The sequence below is a fragment of the Rhinolophus hipposideros genome (genome assembly GCF_964194185.1).
Source record: "Rhinolophus hipposideros genome assembly, chromosome: 22".
NCBI classification, from domain to species: domain Eukaryota; kingdom Metazoa; phylum Chordata; class Mammalia; order Chiroptera; family Rhinolophidae; genus Rhinolophus; species Rhinolophus hipposideros.
Window position 1 is genome coordinate 45,408,069 of NC_138068.1, and position 20,051 is coordinate 45,428,119.

At 44.3% G+C, this 20,051-nt stretch overlaps 1 long non-coding RNA gene across 1 annotated transcript; it reads right to left on the reverse strand.

Moving 5' to 3' along the window:
- Window positions 1–7,510: 7,510 nt before the first annotated feature.
- Window positions 7,511–10,525, reverse strand: LOC308491145. Its single transcript, XR_013992287.1, has 3 exons — window positions 10,457–10,525; window positions 9,957–9,981; window positions 7,511–7,612 (listed from the first exon to the last, which is right to left on the reverse strand). It is a non-coding gene; the product is annotated as an uncharacterized lncRNA (long non-coding RNA).
- Window positions 10,526–20,051: the final 9,526 nt, after the last annotated feature.

Consider the following 20,051-nt stretch of genomic DNA (forward strand, 5'->3'; position numbering starts at 1 on the left):
CTGTACGATGGTGTTCTGCTTTAGACTTTCATTTTCAGGTCTGCTTTCTCCATCCCCTAATTTATATTGAGGCCAAGACGTATTGTAGAGAAAGGTGAGCCTCCTCTTCTTTAATGTCTCAGGGTCAAACTTGTTCCAATTTAGCAGAATACCACTGGTGGGGATTCCTGAGGGACAGAGTCCTTGTCACCCATCTATAGGAAAAGACAAACACAGAGGCAGGAGTTAGGGCATCCACTCTCTATACCCCATCTCCGAAACACTTCCGAAGCAAAGCATACCCCTCACAGACCATGGGACGGGCCTGTGGCAGTCCTTGCAGCTATGAAATTAAGCATATCCTGTTCACGTGTTTGCCCTTGTGTGCCCCTACACTATGGACTTAATGCAAACCACACCTCACGCTTGCGGGAAAGCCTCCATCTTCCTCCCGCCCTTGCAGTGAGGAGGGGTAAACAGTGGGTATCATCTTTCTTGCTTTCCCCTTAGGTGTTCCCTGTGAGGGGGGTGACGCACCAGCCCTCAAAGCAACTGTTTCTCAGAACTCTTAGATGGACCCTAGATCTATAGGCTAGTTTGTAGCCATCCGACCTTTGGTTATCCGTCCAGATCTCAGAGATTATCCTATCCATAATGACCCTAAGAACCTACCCCTGAATGGACTATTATAATTGATCAACCTGATCATTCAGGAGGTAAAAGAGAGATCTCTCCTTGCAATCAATGTCAGTATTTGTCCAGTTCTGGACCACACTAGTCCACAATCTGAGAAATCTGACTGAGCCCAGGGAAGAGAAGACAGACAGTGGCACAGAAAGCTGAATCCCAGCTGAGTGGGCTGGACTCTGGGCAGATGTTTTTCTGCCAGTGCCAGTCAAAGGGCGGTGGGCTCCCAACATTAGGGATAGCACAGACACAACAGGAGAAGTGGTGCACAAAGAGTGGGCTACTTGGAGACATAAGTCTAAAGTCCCCAGTCCCCAGAGGTGCCGGAGGAGTTCACGGAAGTAGAGAACACTGTTTTGCAAGCTCAAAAGAAGAAAGGTACATCCTGGGGTCCTCGGTACGAGCTTAAGGGAACCTAAGTAAGCACAGAGTTCCTGAAAGCCATCACTCTCACTCATTTTGAGCCATTCCACATGGAGTGTAAGGGGAAGAGGAGAGAGGGGGAGAGGGGGAGAGAGAGAGAGAGAGAGAGAGAGAGAGAGAGAGAGAGAGAGAGGGAGAGAGAGAGCTTTCATTTCTGTGGCAGAAGTAAGGCTGGAAGTAAATTGGGTGCCCAATGTGGGGTGGAGACAAGGTGGAAGATACCCATCCCAGGAGGCTGTACTATTCCCATCATGGGGAATTGCCATGGGTAGGGAGTACTGTATGCTTGTGGAACTGTGTGCCTCATTGCATGGTTATTTTCTTTAGTTTGGCGGGGTGCCTGTTACCTCTCTTCCCCAATCCGTGACTCATTAATCCTTTTCACGGGAGTCTTTAAGCAGCAGGGCTCTGGCAGTGTTTAGGAGCCTGACCCATGCCCACGATGTGGCTAAGGCCTTCCCAGAGTGGTTTAGTCACGGGAACAGAAGACGGTGGAGAGAGTGGGTGAAGGGGGCAGTGTCTGAGAGAAAGCAGATAGTGAAAGCAACTTGAGGCTTCCCTAAGGGAGGAGGGAAAACCAAGAGCCAAGTGAGGAAGTCAAAGACAGAGGGCTGAGCCACCTTGTGGCTACACTTCAGTATTGCTGCAGGGAGGGATAGTGTGTGCTTGTGAACCAAGTTCCTCATCGGCACGCGGATTTTGTCTTGCGCCCAGTGGGACTTAAGCCTCATGTCCCAGACCTCAACCGAGTCATTTTCCCACTGGAGACTTCTTTAAGGTAGATGATGCCTTAGAGCCTTTTAAAGGTCTGTCCCGGGCCCACTAAATTGTGTGGCAGACGGGGTCTCAGCCGGAGAAAGGAGTTAGAGAAACAAGAAAGAAAGAAAAGTACCTTGAATCCAGTGGATCCGAGTCACCACACCAGAAAGATGTTACGGGGAATGATGTTGCACCTCACTTCTTTGGTCTTCTAGAAGGAAAGAATTCAGTCAAGAGAGAGTTTGTCCAGCATACATCAACAAGAAGTTTATTAGTGAAAGCAAGCATAGTCGGACAAGGAGCAAGATGACCCAAGGGAGGGGAACAGACTCTCCTTACTTTGTGTGAGAGCTTTTGTTTCTGTGTGGTGAACTGTCTCACCCCTGCCCTCTCCAGTGCCTCTCATTTTCTTGGTGGCATGCCTCGTACTCCCTTCTTGCTCCCAAGGTTGTCTGAGCTCATTACAATACACGGAGAAGCACTGTGTACATTCTGGTAAGCAGGATGGTTTCTCTCTCTCTCTCTCTCTCTCTCACTTCTAACAACACATCCTTTGCTTCAGTTGCATGTGAGAGCCTGGAATCCTGCAGTGCTGGTAAGACACTGGCGACCTAAGTGAGGACAGCTGCAAGGGGTCTTGAGTTTAGTAGGAAATCCAGCCAGGGGCTTTCTAACCTGGGCTAGGCCTCTCCTTCTCATGCTCAATGCTATCTCTGTACCTACCCTATCAAAACTGGTCCCAAGGAACCCCTACTCCCGTTCGCTCAAACTGAGTGTTGGTACCTACGTGTAAGGTCTTCGTCATCACTGTCAGTGTCTGAGCAGCTTTCCACCAGCCAGGCTTTACCAACAGAAACATAAGCAATAAAGTTATTAGAAAGACTTTCTCCACCATCCTCCACCTCCACTGGAGGCTATTGAGAGTTGTAGAGCATTACCACAATATTTCGTCCAGGTTCTCAGACCATCTGTGGGATCTGTGGGGTCAGAGGCCTTCAACAAGACGTTGTTCACAGATGCCATTTCTACAATCAGGCAGATGCTGCAGGAATTACCTTTCAACTACTCACTCCCACTGGCCCACAATTGCTCCCCCTCCAATCTCATTAACTTGAAATTGCAGCTCTTATGTATAAACTTGAGTGTGGTATGCATGACTGAGCAGTTGGAAGTTTTAATTTATTTTAACTCATTAAATTAATTAATGATCAAGTAAAAACAAATTAAAAACAATCACACTGGGCCACTGGCTGCCACGATGCATAGCCCATCTCTAGAACTGAAAGGTGTGCAAGGTGTGCCCTCCCCTCCGAGCTTGCTCCATCAGAGTGGTTTTGGGGCCTGATCTGATCATTTACTTGCAGGAACTTCAGGACTCATGTGCATGTGCCAGGCGCTACTTCAGGCTCAGCGATCCTCCAAGTGTAAGGTCAAAACCAGATCCTACAGGATCCCCAGAGGGGCCCCACCTGCAGACACAGCTGAGAGCATGGCTGGCACACCTGTGTGCGACACCATCAGAGTTTTGGGTGGGGGCACTTCCCGGACTTCTGAAGCCCACGCTTCTCACCCCTAACTCTGAAGTGGAGCTGAGGGAGGCAGTGGCAAAGACCTCTCAGTGGGTGAACGACTTGTTCAATGATAACTGGAAAACATTGCTGAAAGAGTTTTTAAAAACACAAATAATTGAAATGAACACAGGGCACTGTGTTCATGGGTTGGAAGACTTAATAACATTACTATTTCCATACAACCCAAAGCAATCTACAGATTCAGTGCAAGACCTCTCAAAAGCCCTGTGTTATTTGTACTTAAGAAAGAGAAAAACACCCTAAAATACATGTGGAGCCACAAAGCACGCGGTTAGGCAAAATGATGTTCAGATTGAAGAACAAATGGACAGAGTACGAACTTCCTGGCTTCAAAACACATGACAAAGCAACAGTAATCCACACAGAATGGTACTGACATAAAAACAGACACATCGATCTGTGAAAGTAAAGCAAGGGCCAAGACATACAGTCCACATGTCATGTAATGTACGAGCAGGGAAGCAACAATGGGGTAAAGACAGTGTATTTAATAAATAGTTTTAGAAAATTGGACAGATAAATGCAAAACCATGAAACTGTACCATCTTATTACTCAATATACAATAATAAACTAAAAATAAATTAGATTTAAATGTAAGACAATGAAACCATCAACTTGTAGAACAAAATATAGGCAGTAAAGATTGTGACATTGCTCTTAATAACATATATCTCCTGGGGTAAGGGAAATACACACACACACACACACACACACACACATAAACTGGAGACCATCAAATTAAAAGCTTTTGCATGGCAAAGGAAATCATCCACAAAATGCAAAGACAACCAACTGAATTGCAGAAGATAGTCACCATGATATACGATAAGAGGTTATCATTCAAATAAATAAAGAGCTCATATAACTCAACACCCAAACAACAAAGAATCCAATTAAGAAATGGGCCAAAGAACTCAACAGCTATTTCTCAAAAGAAGACATAGGTGGATAATAGACATATGAAAGATGCTCAAAGTCACCAATCATGAGACAAACTGCAAATCAAAATCACAATGAGAAATCAACTCACACCTGTCAGAATGGCTGCAGCACAGAACGATGATTCAACAACCAGGAAATGTTGGCCAGGATGTGAAGAAAAGGGAATCCTGCTGTGCTGTAGCTGAGGTTGGAAACTGGTGCAGGCGCTATGGAAAACAATTCTGAGGTTCCTCAAAACATTAAAACTAGAACTGGCTTATTACCCAGCAATTCCCCTTCTGGGTATTTATCTGAAGAAATCCAAAACATGAATATCAAAGACATATGCACCCATATTACTACTGCAGCTCTATTTACAACAGCCCCGATAGGGTAGCAACGTAGTTCCCATTCAATAGACAACTGGATCAAAACAAGAAAACATCATCAACAACAACACCAAAAACCACAGGTGGCGTATATATAAAATGGAACACAACTCGGCCAGAAAGAAAATGTTACCATTTGTGACAACATGGATGGACTTAGAGGGTATTATTCTAAGGAATATAGGTCAAACAGAGAAAGGCAAATACCATATGATCTCACTTGTATGTGGAATCTCAAGAAAAAATAATAAAACGGAAACAAACGGATAGGTACAGAGAACAAAGTGATGGTTGCCAGAAGGGAGGTGGCTGGGGCCTGGGTGAATCAGGTAAAGGCTTTAAGATGTACAAAATGCTGATTACAAAACAGTCACGAGGATGTGAAGTACAGCATAGGGAATCTAGTCAATAATGCTCTAACAACTACGTATAGTGCCAGGCAGGCACTAGCGAAAACAGGGTGATCACATCATAAATTATATAAAGGTCTCACACTATGTAGTTCACCTGAAACTAATATAAAATAATGCTGAATGTCAGCTGTAAATGAAACATGACAAAAAACCATGCTCTGAGATTTGGCTGGTTCTGTTGGAAAGATAATTTTTAGATAGCAAAGCAGAAAATGTTGATGTCAGCCGCAGCACACTCAGAGCCCATGGACACAATTCCTTTTTCTAAGGCATCATTCATATAGTAAAGGAACAAATCAGACTTCCACACATTTCCTTTTTGTCTCTGATTCCATATGTGCCTTCGTCAGTCTTCAAAGTATCAGGTACCACCTAACCGGTCGCAGGGACCTTCTCCCATTATATCCGACCTGAGTCTTTGTAGTAATGCGTAGAATCTTCTTCCTCACTGCCAGAGTACGAGAAGTTCTCCACCGGCCAGTCTTTTCAAACAGAAAGATGAGCAATACATTTATTTAAAAAAGTGTCTGTCTCCCCCATTCGGCCTCCTCCAAATGAGCATATGAGAAGACACAGAGTATCACCCTGATCTTTCCTGCAGGTTCTCAGACCATTGCTGGACTCTGTGAGGTCAGAGCCCTTCAACGAGGGATTGGTCAGAGATGCCAACCTTCCAATCAGTGATATGTTGAAGGAATCACCTTCTTGTTCCCACTGGCCCACAATTGCTCTCTCCTCCAAACTCATCAACTTGCAATTGCAGCTGTTGTATACAAACTTGAGTGTGGCTTCTGTGACTGCACAACTGGATATTTATTTTCTTTTAATTCATTGAGTTAATAAATGATCAAGTGAAATAAATTGAAAGTGGCACAGCTGCCCACTGGCTCTCCCAGCGGATTGGCCAAAGCAAGAACTGAAAGATGTGGAAGGTGTATCCTCCCCTCCCCAGATTGTTCTTGCATAGTTGTTCGCAGATCTGAACTGATCATTCACTCACAGGAATTCAAAAACTCATGTGCATGTGCCAGGTGCTTCTGCAGACTCTGGGGACACTCAAACAGTAAGGTCAAAACCAGCTATTAAAGGATTCGCAGCAGGGGGCCCGACTGCAAGCGGAGAAGACCAGCAGGGCTGGTACCCCTCTGCTAGGTGGAATCAGAGAAGTGGTCTGAGTAGGGGCCACTTTGCTGTCCTCAGGTATCCCCACTTCATCCACCTGAACAATGGAGTAGAGCAGGAGGAAGTCAGTGGCAAAGTCTCTTAAGAGGGTGAATGACTTGTACTGTGAAAACTACACAGAATTGCTGCAACAGCAAAAAAGGACAGAAAATTTGAATGGTACGTTGTGTTCCTGGCTTGGAAGGCTTAGCATCGTTACCATTCCCATACAACTCAAAGGGATCTGCCGAGTCAGTGCAACTCCTATGAAAAGCTCAAAGCCATTTCTACAGAGATAGAAAAAAACAAATCAAGAAATGGTCATGGAACTACAAAGAACCCCTGTAGCCAAAAGCATCTTGAGAAGGAAGAACAAAGATAGAAGCTCAATTCTTTCTGGCTTCACAACACATGGCAATGCTACAGGAATCTACAGAAAACAGTATGCGGCTGGTATAAAGGCAGACACATTGTTCTGTGGAACAAAAGACAAAATTCTCAAACACACATATATGACCAAATGATTTTCAAGAACGGTGCCAATATCACTCCATGGAAGAAGGGAAATCTCTTCAGGAATCAACACAATGGAAAAGCACCCACAGAATAGGAGAAAACACTTGGAAACCTCATATATGAAAAGGAGCTAATATCTAGATATGTATGACACGCCAAAACTTCATTATAAAGAAAAAAAGGATAGGACCCTATTGAAGAAGGGGAAAAGACTGAAAAAAAAAGAAATTTATACAAAGAAGACATACAAGTGACCAACAGACCTTTGAAAAGATGCTCGACAGCAAAAAGCACCAAGGAAATAAGAATCAAAAGGACAGGGGACTACTGCCCAACCCCCGTTAGACTGTATTAGTCAGAAGGAGAAAAGTAACGTGTTGGCGAGGATGGGAAAACACTGGATCCTTTCTGCACTGTTAGTGGGCAGGTAAAGTGGAGCAGTCATCGTGGAAAACAGTACTGAGGTTCCTCCCACTATTACAAATAGAACAACCTCACGACACACCCATCGCACTTTCGGGTATACATCCCAAGGGAATGAATTCAGAATCTGCAGGCGATAACTGCATGGCCCTGATCACTTCTGCGTTGCTCAGAATAACACAGACCCGAAGAAACAGCCCCTGCGTCCAGGGACAGGTGAGTGCATAAAAAAAAGGTGGTACATGCCTTCACTGGAATTGCATTCCCCTTGAAACATGAAGGGAATCCTGCCATTGGCAGCAACAGGAATAAACCCGGAAGACATTATTCCACGAGATATAAGCCAGTCTGAAAAAGAAAAGAAAACACACACACAAATACTTTCTGATTCCATTTAAATGGGTTTCTAAAATAGTCAAATTCATAGACAAGAGAGTACAAGGGTGGTTGCCAAGAATTGAGGGGACAAAGAAATATAAAATTACGCTGAAAGGGTGTACAGTTCCAGCCATGTGAGATGAAAACCATTTAGAGATTGCCTGTACAGCAACATACCATGCACACCACTGTGGTATTTATTTAAATACGTACAGAGGCCAGATTTCATGTTGTGTGTTTTGACCACAAGAAAAAATAAGTGGAATGAAGTAGAAAGTAAGGAGAACTGACCCTGGGTGGACAAACACATGATGTGAGATATAAATGATGTATTACATAATCATAATCTAAAATCTATGTTCTTTACTAACAATTGTCACCCCAATACATTTAAAAACCAAAGACAAGAAATAAAGAAATGGAGTGGGGAAAAGGAAGTGAGAGGACGAGATGAAGGAGGATTAACGGAAGCAATGACAACAAAAAGCAGAGAAGGTAGAAAGGGAGTAGAGAAGAAAGGGTCTGGTTTCACACAGGCCGATAAAGAAGACCACAGGGCAGGAGGAAAGCTTCTGTCTCTGGGTTGTCAAGAAGATGTGTACAGTGTTTGCTCCAGAAAGACGGCTGTTTCCTATCCCCATTCAAGAAACAGCCACACAGCATCTTAAGTCTGGGCAAGACGGGGCTCACGGCTTGATGCCAAGCAGCTTCTCCCGACCTTGAAACCATCACCTGTCCTGGGAACCCTCCCTGTGTCTTCGTTCGCTGCTCTAAATTGTTTTCATCGTAAAGTGCGGCCTAAGGTTCTCAGAGCTGTTCTCACAAATTGAGTCTACTCGCCATTGTCTCTGAATCCTTGCAACACAGCTGTTGGTTGCATTTCGTACGACCGACACATTAGGGTTCCCTTCAGACCACGGGGAAAGTATCATCTAGAAATTAAGGACTTCTTAGACAACCTTGTCTCAAGAAGACAGGTTCTGGGTAAACAAGTGATATTTTACATTCTAGAAGTCTTAAAGTTCTGCTTAGTGGGGAGAGTTTGAAGACTACAGGACAATGAAGTTCTACTAAAATACATGTAATTCACAGGAGTCCTGGGCCAAATGAAACTCCCACTAAAATTAGGCTCATTTTATATTTATCTTGACTTAAAATACTCCCTTCACTTGATTTCTTACAGAGCACTGCAGAAGAAATGGTGACCCTATTTCCAGACAAAGGTTCACAACGACTATGGATGGTAATGCTCCTGCCTCCCGGCTGAACTTTTCTTTCCCTGTGTTGCAATGCACAGCCTCCCCTTTGTCCTCGTATGAAGGAAGCCCAGTGCCACCCTGATGCCGAGTACCTGTCAATGACCTCTTAGCTCTTTTCAACACAGTGATTCTGGCTCGCACACAAAGCCAGAGCTACGATGAGTGATGGGAGGCCTATTTTCCACATGAGAAACACATGGTGTCTTCTTAGTAAGAGTGTGTGAGGGGAAATGTTAGACCTCCATGGAGAAAGTCACAGTGAATAGCACCCAGCTCTTCCTGGAGGCTCCTCTAGAAAGAGGGGTGGCCTGGGGCTACACCAGAGGCCAGTTGCAAGACGAGCCCTGTGCAGCACCCAGCTATATTGGGCGGGAGGAGTCATTCTGAGGCCTTTAATAGAAAAGCGATGTGAATCAGGGGAGTGGCGGAGGTGGCACATCATGACCTCTCAAAATGCCACGAGACATCCTAGGAGGTGATGGTCGTAAGTAAATGAAGTTGTCACAGATGCAAAACAGAGGTTCTAAAACACACGTCCATTTAGACCCGGCGAACATTGTGTTGGGCCGTGACGGATTTGTTTCCAGGGTAGTTGCCATGCACTTGGCACAAACGTGGTGCACACATTAGGGTACAATGTGATTAGTACGTACACACCACATTAGTACGTACACACCTATGCACAGAGGATGCCATAAGATGAGAATATTTATTGTGGAACATGACAGCAGCAACTACGGAACGAACAGGAGCATAAATCTAGGGAAACACTCCTCACACAAAAATTTACACACACACACACAAATTGTAACACTCAGGGATGTACACAGAGACAGTCAATCCCACACATGCACATTGAATGACCAAATTGGAACTGGAGAACAAGTAAACAGTTCTGTACTTAGATGGCCAGGTTCTATCCTCACATCATCAGTTCTTACGCCACCAGACAGCTGACATCACGGTGACTCTGCATTTTAAAGCCAGCAAGAAAGCCCCTATTTTGTCATGTTCTCTACATTTTGTCACCAAATGAGGAATTCTAGAATACGTACCACTGACAGTGTCCACTGGAGTGTCCTGAAATGATAGAAAATATGACAAGGATCAGATCATGTGGGTTGTGTTTGCACAGGTCTTTAGTTTCCTTAATGACAATAGAAAACCAATGGGAACACTGGGGGGTCAAGGGAACCCAAAACAAGAAATCAAGCAAAAGTACTCATGTCAAAAGCCTTAATGAACTTTTGCTGCAGGAAGTATCTCACACAGGCATATTGGGTTGCCAGTTACACAGTTGTATTCCAAAACAAACAAACAAACAAACAAAAAATGCTGCGTAGGAAAAAGATCACTCCCATATATTCTGTTACCAATGCTGCCATTGTTGAGTGCATATTCAAAACAAGTATCAGTTGGTAACAAATTCACACTCAACACTCTCCTCAACCAGAAGATTGTATTATTGGGAAAGGACATGCCAACATTTTCAAACTTAGTTTGATTGAGTGTGTTAAAGAGGATTTCTGTCTCAGAGGGTGGAAAACAAGCTTACTGTGATAGGTTTGATGTCCTCATTGCAATTATCAGTGAGCATGTCTTCCTCTGGGATGTTGGGCAGAGCTACAAGAACACAGAGTAAATGTGTCATCGGTTACACTACTCAAACCTACTCAGGGAGATGAGCTTGATGTGGACGTGAGAGAGACTGTGTGGCTATGGGTTTTTCATAACTATGAGCTGAACATGTGCCGTGCTGAACTCCTTGGTGGAAGAAGCAAGGCCAAGGAGAGGCGAGGAAAGAAGTGAGACATGGGGTCTTTGGTGTCTAGCTAAATAGAATGTAATTAATTTGAAATACTCTTAAAACGGGTAGACAAATAAATGCATGTTGTGTTTCAGTGAGAGATTTTCATTAATTTTTCTGCCCATTTTAAAACACAACACAGTCATACTTTTTCCTGAAATGTTACAAGACCATTTCAGTTTTCCATGAATTCATATATGCAGTCCTCTCTTCATCATCTTTATTATTGGATTTTCTTAACTTTTTGACAGTGATGAGATAGGAATGCTATTTACGCTGCTTCTCATAATTTGTGACTATACAGGTCAGGAACATGGATTATATGTACAATGCTACGGACTCGTCACTACTATCTACATCCAATCTTTTTCATCATATCCACCTCAGTTCCCTTTAACAAATCACTCTACTTTCTCCCTCCTTCCAACCATTGTTATCTCTACTTGTCTCTCAACTGTGAATCTGCCTGTTGCAGGGACCTCATGTAAGTGGAATCACACATTATTTGTCTTTCTGTGTCTGCCTGGTGTTACTAAGTACGATACTTTTTCAATGTCCTTTCATGTTGCAGCATATTTCAAAGTTCAATTCCCGTTCACGACTGAACGACAGTCCACTCTGGGTATATATCAGACTGTATTTATCCACTCATCACTTGATGGACTTTGGAAACGTTTGCAACCGGTGGCTGTTGTGAAGCATGTCGCTATGACATCCGTGTGCTGATATCCTAGGATCCTCCTACAGTGACACATAATCTTATGATCTTCGCCCAACTTATAGAATGTCTCCGCAGCAGACGTAAACCTTAACATGAACTGTGCACATTTTAATCAATAAGACATTGATGTCATTGCAATGACTGGCTTGGTGGGCTGTGGGAACGTTGTGTATCATCTTGTCAACTCCTTTGTTAATCCCAACCTGTTCTCAACAAGGTGTATCAATGTTTCCAAATCTGGAGACATTGCATTCCGGAGGGATCTATTCAGCAAAAGGTAAACACTCAGCTAATGTGAGCATTAGCTCAGGACATTGTTTACTATTCAACGTGAACGATATTTTGAGTTGTCAATGCAGCTTGACTTCATAGTTACAGCAGTACTAATTTCGTGAAGATACTTAAATTTGCAGGCATAAAAGAAGAACGTGGCTTAGCATTTTTATAGTTTTCTGTTAAAACTGGGACACAAAATTCTTAATTCTGAATTAACCTAATGAGCATAGATCCGCAGTACCTTCTGCAGGATCCCTGTCAGGGTAGAACTTGAGGCGTGGCCGCTCACGCACTCTTCTTTCCCATCTCTGGCTGGAAACTGATGAGTGGGTTCTGTTTATGGGAAGACAACTTCCCTCATCATGGCTGCTACTTCCTGAGAAATACACGACAATAGATAGACCCTGTGACATCTTAGTGGCAGGAGACCATAGGTACATTAGGAATAATTTATTCACACTTCCAACTATTGTTCCCTTCATTCACCAGCTAGCTGAGCAGATGACCCAGTAGACTTAAAGATGGACCTAGATATATCTTGTAGTTTGCTGAGCAACCAAATCCCCAACACACAGGTTTTGTAGGAAAAATCTTGAATGAGCTGAGGCATTATAGAAACGCAACAAAACACAGTGACTATGCCTAGTACACTGAGTGAGAAAATGTGAAAAGGAACTCCTTGTTAGTATTCTGTGATGAGTCTAAACAAAATTAAATACCGGTAAAGCCTGCAGACAAATAAAAGACTGGTCTTGTGTAATTGCTCTGACTTTCCAATCATTGAATGGCTGCAAGAATGAGCTAGACACTTGTAGAGGTTAAGTTCAGATAGGATAGTTGGATGGCTCCACTGAAAGGGCACATGAGAGGTGACTTTTCGCCCTCTATATGGGTGTGGTGGAGCCATGAGGAGTCCAAATCCACAACACAGCCCCACCTTCCAATTTTCAATCCATGACCCAAATACAACAATTTTCTCCAAACCAAGATCCTCTGAAAGTCAAGGGGAGAACACAATGGTGGCTATCTGCCCCTAATGACATCACACACTCAGCTATTTCTCACCATGTGTCCCCTCACCAGATAACCACCCTGAGTCATTAGCAGTCTTATGTACATATTTGCTTATGTAAATATACTGTTTATGCTGCTTCTAATAATTTGTGATTCTAGAGTGAGGAACATGGATTATATTTACAATGCTGTGGACTCCATGCTATCATCTATGTCCAGTCGTTTTCCTCATATGCCCCTCGGTTCCCACTGACACATCACTCTAACTACTCCCTCCTTGCAGCCCTCGTTATCTCTACTTCCTCCGTCTGGTAATCTGCCTGTTGCAGGAACTGAGCTCATATAAGTGGAATCACACTTTATTTCTCTTTCTGTGCCTGCCCGATGTCACTAAGCATGATGTATTTCCAAGGTCCTTTCATGTTGTAGCATAGTGCAAAATTCAATTCCCGGTCACGACTGAATGGCATTCCTCTATGTGGATACATCAGATTGTATTTACCCACTCAGCACTGGATGGACTTTGGAAAAGTTTCCATCTGTTGGCTATTGTGAAGCATGTCACTATGAAGTTTATGTACAGATATCTTGGGATCCTCTAACAGTGACTCGTAATCTTATGGTCTTGGCCAAACTCATAGAATGGCACAGCACCAGGAGTGAATCTTAATGTGGACTGTGCACATTCGAATTAATAAAACATTGATATCACTTCACTAAGTGTAACAACTATATCACCGGAAAGTGGGGTATTATTAATACAGAACTCTGGAGGTGGGGTATTATTAATACAGAACTCTGGAGGCGTGGGCTCTGAGAAAGCTGTGTATCATCTGGTTAATTCTTATGCTAATCGCATCCTATTCTCCACGATCTCTCTCAATGCTCACAGACTTCCAGGAGGGATCTATGTGGCGAATGGGAGAAAATCAGCTAATGTCTGAGCCCTAGCTTATGATATGTTTTGCTATTCAACGTAAACCAAATTTTGAGTTGTCAATGCATCTATACGTTTAGAGTTACAAACGTACTTATTACATCACATCTTTTCAATTTGCACACAGGAAAAAGAATGCGAATTAACATTTGTATAGTTTCCTCAGAAAAATGGGACACTGAATAATTCTTCTTGAATTAACTTAATAAGCATATTTCCACAGTACCTTCCTCTGGGTCCTCAAAGGCATGGGCCCTTCGGGTTGGACGGATGTGTGGTCTCCCGGATCTCATCCTCCTGAGGACACCTGATATTCTCATCTTCAGGGGAACCGTGTCCTTATCCTGGCTGCAACATCCTGGGAAATGCATGACAAGAGAGAGAACCGCTGACTTCTTTCTGGCAGCAGACCATAGGGACATTAGAAATAATTTATTCACACTTCCAACTATTGGTGTCTTTATTCACCAGCTGCCCAGATGACACTCCTGAAACTAAGTTGGACCTAGGAACATTGTGCAGTTTGGGGTACACCTCATACGGCCAACAGGTAGATTTTGTTGGCAAACACCTTTATTTAAATGAGACATTCTACAAGAACAGCAAAGCCCAGTGAACAGTCTTGTAGCTTGGGGTCCAATCCCATTTAGAAGCCGCACCACTCAAGGAAAGTTACGGAGACCCCTCTGGCCCTCAGGGTCTGTTCTGAGATGCGGGAATGTGAGGATGACCTCCTTATTGGTATTCTGTAATGAGGCTAAACACAATACTGGCAAATCCTTCAGAAAAACAAATAGCTGGTGGAATGTAAGTACTCAGAGTGTCTACTCATTGAATGCCAGCAAGACTGAGCTAGATAGACCCATGGTGTGGTTAAATGGAGAGAGGGGATACGGATGGCTCCACAGCAAGAAAGGGAGGGAGGTGACTTCTCTCCCTTTACAAGGGTGTAATACTTCATAGCTCACAGACAGTATCCGTTATCATCTCCTGTGATGACCACAGCTGGCCTACGTCAGGAGAGGCAAAGCAGGGCTTTGACCCATGTTTTACGGCAAACGGCAAAAACATTTAGAGATATTAAGTAGGTCACCCAGACTCGCAACACTGCTGTGTGTGGGATCTGGAAGTAGTGGTTGGTGTCCAGGCACAGAAATCACAAGCCCTGAGTCACCTGAGATCGTGCCCTGGACCCCTGAACCACACCAACCCTCCATTCCTCCTGCCTAAAGTTTCAGTGGGACGCAGGTGATGTCCTGGATGAGGTGACAGAACTACGCACAGTCCACATTCATCACACAGCCCTGCCTTCCCTGAAACAAAGCCCCACTGAAGGACCAGGGAAAGTCCGCACGTTGGGCCATCTTTCCTCAGTGTCTTCACACTATCAGTGTTCCACACTAAGCTTTCCCCATGATCAGTGACCACGCTGAGGGACCAGAGGTCTGTGCGCCTCCCAAGCCAGCTCAGAACATTCTGGGTCGACGGCCATGTGACCACTTGGCCAAAAACTAGCTTCCCTTTAAGTGACCTACTCTGGATGAGCAGTTCATGCACATGACCCAGGAAAGTAGCCGTCTGTGCTGGTGCTTTGGTAGATAGTTCAATGAATTACGGCTCAGACCTCCACTGTGTGCGGACTACTGATGTGAGCACTCGACTGCGCAGCCTGAACTCGGGCCTGACTTAGAGCGGGAGTGGCAGCACCAGCTCTGAGTGTCCCCTTCCCGCCAGGGACCCCCTCACTACATCACAGCCTCTACAACCGCCTCATCCCACCCGACCCGGAAGAAGCAGGGGGCAGAGTCCCGTTCCTCTGAGAGGGACCCTTACTTAGTCATAGCCAGTGACCCTCCCTGAGAACTACCCAGACCCTCGTAATCCTAGTTCTTTGCACCCACTCGAGGCAAGGGCATGTCGCACTGACCTCCCAGGAAGAACCCACACAGTCATGTTCCCTGTGCACTTCAACCCATGGATTCCCACCATGTTGTGTCCTTCTATTCTTAAAACCTCTGGACTAAGACTGCTGATGTCAGGTGTTGGATTTTACAACTACAGTCAGAGGAGTTGCCCTGATCCCGACCCAGTGAAAGGGGCATGTCTGTGCCTGCGCTTGATCTATTCCCTTGAAGAACAAGTGCAAAACTGGCACTAGGAAATGCTCCACTTTTCTAAGTTTAGGAAAATAAATGTCAGCCCTCTGTTTGGAAGAATCAGAAATGCAAATTAAGTGATACAAGTAAACTACAGATGAATTGATCACTCCACAGACAAACTGGGAGTGGTGGAAAGGACTTTAAAAAATGAGGAAAATATTTGCAGTAAAAGGTGAGCAGCCTGCTGAAGGAGCAGCATTCAGGCGATCAGTGGGAACGTACCTCCACAGCAGTTGAGATTTCCCATTGCTAGGATCTGAGGTGTGAGAGCCTAAGACGGTCTCACCTCTTTCCTCTCAGTACACAGAGTGACAGTTGGAAGGGAAGGCAGTTGGGCATCATCACGTTACCATGGTGACCCGTCATCATAGAACTTTCAGGGAGAACACTGTCTACACTACTACAGGGGCCCAACTTCTGCTTTCTAGACTAGTGTGTGTTTACATGGACACATGTGGCATTTAAGAGTGCATGTTTGGTTTCAAACACTGAATCCCCTCATTATTATGCATGTCATGGAAATAGGTTACACGAGAAAAATGACCTGCCCACCTAAAATATTTGATAGTGGAAATTACAGGGTGAACATGAACAAGGCCAACATGTTGAAAATCACAATTAATTCCATTCATGTTTGATATATGACTCCCAACCATTTTCACCATTCCTGAGACTCCAGACTTTCTAGAAAGAACAGCTTGAAATCAGTTCCACATAAAAAGCAGAAGTGATAGAAACTCAGTTTTAAAGTCATATTTCTGTCTAAGCATATAATTATCAAGTTATGGAAATCCTTGCTTCATTCTTTATGCATATTCCTTATTTTTCTCTGCATGCAACGAAATCTATATACTTATTCATGTCTCCATCTCTGCCAATTCTCTGAACAGTTTCCTGACATTCTGTGTTTTCAAGAGTGGCTCTTCACAGAGTAATTCAGAAAAATGAATCACTATATTTTACCAGTGGGTTGGGTGAATATATATAATCAATGCCTTTCTAAATGAATTTCACCTAACTCAAAACTCTAGGAGTCAGGTTGTGTTTTGTCTCTTAATGCAACACCTAATCACAATCTTACAATGTGGCCATGCACACTTGTTACAGCAAGGTATATATGAGACCCCAATATTTGGAACAAGTGACAATTTTAGGATAAAGATGAAAGTATCACATATTTCAAACAAAGTGGATACCCTTCACGGTGTGAAGGGTTATAGTCCAAATCATTGCTGATTCAGGGCTAATTTCTAAAAGTGAAAAATAAAATGGGTGGCAACGGGTCACTAATAAGGTATAAAACCTGCATTAACATACACGGTGCCATAGTTTCTCTAGGGATTACCCAACTGAGCAGAGGTGGGAAGAAAGTAATATGGTGTTGTTCTAAAGGAAGAATTTTGATTGTCTCTGCTTGAAAACAACGTGTGCCTGTGTGTATGCGCACACACAGACAGAAACCGGAGGAGGAAACGAAGACTTGGACTTGCTGATGACGGAGCATATGCTCCTGGAATTATTGGGCTTTCAAGACAGAAATGTTCATTGGTCATCTAGCGAGGAAAAAGCCAGTGACCTGTAAGGGAAATGAAATTAGAATCTCATCCACCATCTCGTACTAATTGGTACAAGAAGACAATGGAACGTTATAGTTAGTGAAGAACAGTGAGCCACGATCTTGTACTCAGTTAGAGGAGCTCATGGGTATGGAAGGCACTGACGGCCACGCCTGCATGAACAACCCCAGATAATATTATTGTTCGCAGGAACCCCCTTCCAGGAGAATGAAAAACGTCAGAAAATACAATTCCTAGAAAGATAATGGCATAAGGACATGTGGTAAGTATTAAATTTGAGGTTACTTTTTTGAAGGAATACTAAGTGAGGCTGATGGGAGAGATGGCGTGACTTGTTTAGGGACACTGAAGTGACCGGGTATATTGATTCATTAAGTTCTAACAGGTTTGGTATGCTTTTCTATGGATGTGTTTTATTTATATAAAATATTGGAAAGGAAATCGTAGTAAATAAATACATTCATGTAAAAGTCTCTAGATGTAAACATAAAACATAGACCTAAATCTATACATTCAGGGATGAATTAACCACCACTATATGTGCTGGGCTGGGAGAGGAGGAACAGGAAGGGGGCTCCTGTTCCTTGGTCTCCTGGAATCCCCTGAAGTTGTGCCAACTCCATCCCTCTGAGACTCAGGCCGAGGCCCCAGGTCTGGGCCTGCACAGGTATTGGTACCAGCTGTGCAAGGAGAACATGGCTGCTGGACTGCTGGGGAATCACGGAGACGGGAGGGAACCTGGTGAGGGTGTGTGGGACCCAGGAGACTCCTCACACCCTGGAGAAGTGACCACGGGCCCTGAATTCCCCAGGGGTCAGGTTCACGGGGCACTGAGGCCTGTGTGCTGCTCTCGGCTGAGGGTGAGGTCTCTGGCCTGGACTGTCTATAAATGTCTGACAGGAGTGAACTGAACCTGGACATTTAGCCAGGCCGGCTTCAGGTGACTGGTCCCCTGCTCAGTGAGACTGATGAAGAAGAAAGAGGGGGACTCCAGGTCTCCAGGAAGGAAAGACCAAGTACGGCCCCTCCCGTGCTCTGTGAAGAGCAGGAGGCGCGATGACAGGTGGGAGTGGTGACCCTGCCCCTCCACCCACACTCAAAGCCACCCATCATGAGAGCAGCACAGTAAATGTGGACAGGCTCCTGGAATACTTCCCTTTTCCTTTTTTAAATTTCAGTCTTTTTAGACTGGCTATCATCAGCAAGACAAATAATAACAAGTGGAGAAAAAGGAACCCTCCTACACTGTTGGTGGGAATGGGAATCTTTTTTGTTTCTTTTAACATCCTGAAGCTTTCTCTGTGCCTTGCAATTTAAATACAATGATGTTGTGGTAATCATAATATTAATAATTATTTTATTATAAAAGAAATTTTGGCTTAGTGTAGTCTGAAGTGAAAAGATCACAGATGACACAGCTATTTTAAATGTAATGAAACCAATTATACTTGTTACACAGACTTAAAAATTGGAAAAGAAAAAAAGAACATAGGCAGATTGCAATCAAACCCTTACCATATCCTAAAAGAGCACTGCCCTGAGTTTTCAATATTTTTGTCTTTTGATTGATTTGTTACGTATATGTGAAAATCCAATAGACACTCAACCTGAAAAATGGTGCCATGAGGTGACCCTGGCTCTCCACAGGGCTTTACAGAGGCTCAGAGGTCCCCACTGGTTGGCCTCATGTTTATTTGCACATACAGTTACAATGCACCTACCCCACAATGAACAACCAGTTTAGGTTTTCACATGCAGAGTCTCCCTGCTCCTACCGGAAGTGGTCTTTGATGACTTGCTGGTTCAATATATCAAGTCCGGCATCAGCAGGATCAAAACATATCAAGGAATTAATCTTTGGCCAATTAGCTAACTGCACCTCCCACTCTCATACTTGATTTTCCCAGAGCCGTCACCTTACCTGCTTGACAATGGGATTGCTCCTTGTCCTTCACCTGCACTGTGCATTCCTGTGACTCAGATCCTTCGTGTTGACATTTAGTCAGGGCTAACTCCATCCCTGCTCCCAGTTCCGTTTCCTAGGGCCCCATGCTTGCACTTTAATGCTCTGCCCTTGACATCTTGAAATTTGAATTTGTGTTTGTTAAGTGAAGTCAGGAGGGAGCCAGATGGGACAATGGAACATGAACTGGAAATGTGGACACTTGGCTGACATGCCATCTCTCTTTCTGCCATGACTCCAGAGTACCTTCGCCGCAGCACGACTCCCATTCCCTGAGGCCCGCACCCTGCTTGGCCTTCTCTCTCGCTTCTTTACACACACAATGATGGCTGCTGCTCTCCACCCCTGACAGAGTCCTGGATATGAGTGTGGGGAGGGCTGAGTTAGGTACCAGCATTACACAGCATCTCAGTGCAAGGACTGGTGTTCCCTCCACATAGGCTGGAAGCACCACCCTGCATCTGGTGGGCAACCATCCAGAGGTAGCTTCTTAAATGCCATGAGCCTCTCACCCACCCCCACTCAAATAACTAGTGTGCCCCGGTTCAGAGGTTCAAATCCTTAGGAGCCATCCATCCACCATGGGTAGTGACAATGGGCTCATGAGAAAACTCCTGGCTCACATTCCTCACACCCCTACCCTAGCTGGGGTGAGGAACGTCATTTTGGTGGCAGGCAGGACTATTGCGTTTGTGA